Source organism: Dermacentor albipictus, unplaced genomic scaffold (assembly GCF_038994185.2).
Source record: "Dermacentor albipictus isolate Rhodes 1998 colony unplaced genomic scaffold, USDA_Dalb.pri_finalv2 scaffold_21, whole genome shotgun sequence".
Taxonomy (NCBI): Eukaryota; Metazoa; Arthropoda; class Arachnida; order Ixodida; family Ixodidae; genus Dermacentor; species Dermacentor albipictus.
Window position 1 is genome coordinate 1,167,646 of NW_027225575.1, and position 5,996 is coordinate 1,173,641.

Below are 5,996 nucleotides of genomic sequence, written 5' to 3' on the forward strand. Positions count from 1 at the left end.
TACATGCACAAGTTTGTGTCAAAATGTTCATTGAAGAGCTGCATCTACCCAGTGGCCCCAAGTGCTTATAAACAATGGCCAGTGACTCATACCCATGGTAGCCCCAGGGGCACGTACTGAATTTCCACAACTATAAGGAGTTTTTTCAAAATTTCTGGCCTCAAAAGACGCCTCGCATCATATAACCGACATAGACACAAACAACAAGATTACTCATAGAAATTGGTCTCAGCAACCTGCCAAACTCCCCTACTTCTACACACCTTGCTATCCCAACTAAATCCCCATGTTGAGCATTAAACTTGCCTCACCCTACCTATGCACTCAGTCATGTTGCTGGATGTCCATGAAGTGAAGAAAAGTGAACTATATAAACAGTGCCAAGGAAAACAGTTGTTACCCTAACGATGAAGTCCCCTTCTCAAAAAAAATTATCCACCTGATATAACACTTGTTCGACCTCTGCTGATCACCTTCAGCTGAATATTTCATATCACACAAAGCAGCAATTCAAGTGTATTTTTTAGTTTTATAATGAAACAAAAATTTCTAACACAGGAATTTTTAGCAGGAACCTGTAAGTAATAACAATAATACAGGAACCCTTAACAGTATCCATAAGTGTGAAATTTTCACACAGGCAAAGAGGCCAACATTTAGCCACCAGGGCACACACAAGGCATCATTACAAACATTTTCTCTGCAAAAAGCCCTAACACCCGGAAGGCAGGTGGTGTTGTGTGGAGCCAGGCACGGATTTCAAAAAATAGGCGTTTTGTATTTTCTTCCGCAAGATCAAGGCAGGCAGGCTGTGATGCTGTGCAAGCAGTGGTGGCCTTCAAAAGGGAAGGAATCCACACAAAAAGCCATGGTACTGTTGAGATGGCAGTGCATGATAGGGAGCATCCTGAAAAACCAAACGTAAATAGATTATGTACTATTGTATTGCAAACTGACACCACATAAATATTTAAACATAGCATCACGAATGGTATCACGAATGGCCCAGCACTGCGACAGTGCTGGGCCATTCAATGATACCACGCCAAGTGTATCTTGGCCACCTCAGATTGAAGGAAAAATTACAGCCCATTGTACATTAGCACGACAGAAAGCTGAGCTAGTTGCTAAGGATTCATTATGCAAAAAAAAAGGTGAGGCGTGCAGACAGGACACAAGAGTAGTGAAGTGGGTAACACGAGCGCATTGTACAGTTGCAGACTGGATGAAGTCGAGAGTATGACAAAAGCCCGTCTGGTCGGGATGATGCATACTAAAAGGTAGAGGTCCTGACACCGACCAACATGGCTTAAAATAGTTATTTACGTTTTGGCTCCCCCACGGGAGCCTTGTGAACAAAACTCCCAGGGGGAGCTAAAATGCAAATAACTATTTTAAACCATTTTGGTCAGTGTTCGGACCTCTTCCTTTTAAGTTGCAGAATGCACACACAGAATACTTCGTGAAAATTTCACATCATGTGAGCATCATTATCTTCTAGACTAAGGCTGAAACATCACGGCACTGACAAAGCTACCAACAAGTGTTTCTGTGAATGACCACAAGGCTTTCCAGAATGTTTCATTAACTGAGATGGACCATTCATGTTTTGTATCTGCAAAGAGTATCTTTTTATTCTGACTTGATTAAATTTACCAGACCTTCGAGCAATTTTTGAAAAGTATTTTCATCCAGCTAGGGTGGTTTATAGATATGAATAACCAATTTAGGAACCCCTATTTTGTAGTGAAGAAAGAGCTTATCATTAAAAGAACCTATAGCTGCAGTGAATAAAAGTTTCATAAATTTTGAGTCAACTCTTTACATCTGCAGAAGCTCTTTAATTAGGTATTAGGATGCCTAGCAGCACTGACAATGAAAGGAAATCATGACAACACATTACAAAAACTAATAAAATGAATGTGTTCTTGATATATAATGCGTTGTTTTATTATACACAGACTATACAAAACACCAGCAGTAATGGACATATCTTCAGAGTGCACACACAGGTCACCAATGTAATAAATACAGGTCAACATCATCAAGCAACACATAGGTACAGGGGTTTTTCTTTCACATTGGCCTAAATACCAATCACAGGAGCATTCAGCCATCACATAAACAGCACCTGCTTGCACGAATTCAAGGAACTTTCAGATGTGCAAAATCGTTTAGGAGCTTTTAAGCAATAGGCATGACACTACTTTTATGGTTAATTTGGTGCCTGTAAATGTGGTAAATGAGGTGAACTGCTAGTTGTCTTTCCCTTGAAGGATATTGCAGAAAATGTGAGGACAAATACATCATAGGAGCTATTTGGAACCTATGAATGTTAAGAAAGAAGACAATATGCAATGTTACCATGCTGACAGACAGATAAAAGATGATACAAAGAAAAAGTTATATATAGATTACACAGATACAAGCATTCTGCTCTTTATTGCTGCAAAACTCGACAGTTACAGAAGTGCTTCATCCCCTGAAAAATATTTTTAGCAGTATGTTCACTATGGAGTTCTATTGAGGATGCATCAGATTTGCATGCTTCAAGTGGTTTGGGCTGTTCAGAGACAGACATCTGGCTTGTAAACACAAGAGCATGACGAAATACTGCAAGCGCTCCAGAAAAATGCTTACATGGTAAGGGAAATGACAAAAACAAGAACGTGGATGAAAAGACCAAACTGCCCCAAAGTCTAATTTTAGCAATGTAAGGTTTTATGAAACATAATTACAGTTCTAAGACAAAACAAAATACCAAGATAATATGCAGAGAATGTGTGTTGCAAATGAAATGACCTCACTAAACAATGACTACATATATAAAAACGGCACATTCGCAGGAAATTTTACAATACACGACATATGAACTATGCGATTCATGATGCACCCATGTCATACATCATATTGTTCAAGTAACCAACTTCTTTATTCAAGACCCCTGTAGAAGGTATGTTAATGCAGTTATTGGTTTCTTAGATGGAAAAGGCCTAGTATGCAAATCTGCACTTCCCTGCCTTATATTTGCAATGTGCATGTGTACAGTCAAATTTTGCCACAGTTTGGCATCTTTTGCAATATTTTGTGAGATATCCAGATGCTGTTACCACCTACATCTGTGCACGATGCTCCTGCAGCGTGTCATTACCACAAATCCTGGTCTATCATACGTAACACTTGCTGCTGAAGGCATTAAAGGCACTCAAAGGTGCCCCAAAGACAGCCTGAGCATTCTGCGCAGGTTAGCAAGGTCTAAAAAACTTGCAGGACATTGTAAAAGATGTCAATACATGGCAAAATACAACAGCACAAAATACTCAGAAAATGTAAGGCTAAAAGTGCACACTGATATATAAGGGCCTTCCCAGACAAACCGATAAATGCAATAGCACACCTACTGAAATCTCGAATAGAAAAATTGATTACTTGAAAAAGATGTATGGTACACGCAAAATAGAATGAGTGATGTATCTTATATGTCACGTATAGTCAAATTTTGCTGCAAATGTGAGCCTTTCATGCATGCATATACACTCATATACTAAAGCAAGTTCATGTGCAGTGCTCATCCTGTGCATTTCATGTGCTTCTTCTTATAATGTAGTAACTGTTTTCTAATGCCAATAACCAACTCTCCCAGCATTCAGCAATAGTATGCAAGATTATTTATTCTTAGAAGCATGATAGCATGAAAAAACAAGGAAAAAGACCTATCAACAGGACCAGCACCAATAACAAGCTGATTTTGCTCCTGGATGGAAACGAGTATTAGTAACCATAACGGTTATCAGTGTTTCAATGACGGAGTGCGTGAACCCAGAACTTGCATGAAGAATAACTACAGTAGACATCTGGCTGCACATATGAGCCATGGGTGTTTCCTTATCTTCCAGCACATGAGGTTAGTTGCAAAGGGACCTGACAGAGCTGAGAGGGATGTGATTGAGGTTTTCCACATTAGCAAACAAAGATGGACATGTGTCAGAAACTAATCACCATCTCTCTTCAAAAACATGTAATTTTTTATAGAGCATTTACCCTCGATTCATTACACATATTGCGTTAGGTGACTACCGTATTTACTCGAATCTAGGCCGACCTTAATTCTAGCCGACCGCCTAAAGTCCGAAGCCAACAAAAAAAATATATTACCTCCTCGAATGTAGGCTGAACAGAAAAAGCGAGGACACTTTTCACAAAATGCAAACAGCATTTATTGAATCTGAACGTGCAGAGCTCATTCAACGTTGTCGTCACTGCTAGACTCTTCGCTGTGTTCCTTGTCCCTGTCACCTTCAAACAGTGCACTATCTTTGGTACTGTCAAGCGCATTACATATGCTGCACTTTTTAAAGGCGTGCACGATCAATGTACCTGGGATGTCATCCCAGGCTGAGCTACCCAGCCCGCCAGCTGCGATAGCGATGCACGTTTGATGCGGCCGTTGCCATTAGCATGTCGTCTTCGTCAGTCAACCAGTCCGTGTAATATTCCAGCAGATGATCCTTAAAAGGTTTGTTGATGCAGACATCAAGTGGCTGCAACTGGCCCGTCATGCCGCGCGGTATGACAGTGAGGTCCTTGTTCGCTTGGGCGAGTGCAGCCTTCACGTTGTCGGTCAAGTGCCCACAGTAAGAGTCGATGACAAGGAGCGAGTTTAGTCAAAAGGGCTCTTGGACGCCATCGCCACACAATTTTAACCCACTCTTCCAAAATCGCACCCGTCATCCATCCGTTCTAATTTACCTGCACAATGACATTTCTTGGGAAAGCTTCTCGAGCAGGCAACGTCTTCCTTTCAAATATCCTATAAGGAGGGAGTTTATGTTCATCAGCTGTGCAGCACAGCATCACAGTTGCGCACTGCTTGTCGTAGCCCGCAGAGAGCACCTTCGCCTCCTTGGCACCCTTTTCATTCACGGTGTACGCCAGTGGAATATCAAAATACACAGCCGTCTGGTCAACGTTGCCGATTTGCCTAAGGTTGTAGCCTGCCGCTACTCTCTTTTGCAGCACATAGCGCTGAAAAGCTACCAGCGTTTCTTCGAAATCGCTTGGCAGCTTCTGGGTGATTGAAGTGCGACATCGGAGGCTGAAGCTAAAGCGCTTCATGAATTTCTGAAGCCAGCTCCGGCTGGCTTTGAAATCCTTTGGCATTTGGCCTCGCTCCCTCCAAAGCTCCCTAGCTGTTGCATGGAGCACTTCTGTTGTCAGTGGAAGGGCAGCTGCTCTCTGTGTCCGAACAAAGTTGGCCAAAACTGTCTCCACTTCGTGGTAATGGCCTTTCTTTGGTCCGCTAAATGCCATCCTCGTTGCGGCGCACACAAAGAGCTGCTGTCATTGTCCCCTCCAACGACGGATGTTTTTTTTGTCGAAGCCGAAGTCCCGCTCGGCTTGAAGCTTCGACGATGCCTCTGCAGCTATCACAACTTTCCCTTGAAAGCGGCAGTGCAGTGTCACCTGCTTGGTGCCATAGCAATAACACCACGCCGCACACCGATACGGCGGACACAACACAGGTCAAAATGGCAACCTCGCTTGTGTACGGTTGGCTACTGGCATGGCTAGTAGTGGCTGCGATACTGACTTTTCTAGACGGCACTAGCTATGCACCATATTTAGCAGTTTCAATTAAAATCTGGTGCGTTGTTTTTTAAATCCTCGAACCTAAGCCGACCCTAGAGTTAGGAATAGATTATTTGAAAAAAAAACTATCGGCCTAATAAATACGGTAATTTGTTTCACTACTTTTATTAGTGCCCCATACAAGATTAACCTTTTCCATGCCAATTTTATTTTCAGAAAACCACCGAAATTTCCAAACTATTTCTATGAGCTATTCTTTGTGAAGAGTTTTCATTACTGCAATATCAGCAGTTCATTTACAAGTTTCTGCCGTCTTTTAGTAGCTGATTGTCATGTTTTTAGGTTGCAAACAGACAAGGATGCAGAAACAGTCTACATGAAGCATATTTTTTGGAAGAAAGTCAAGC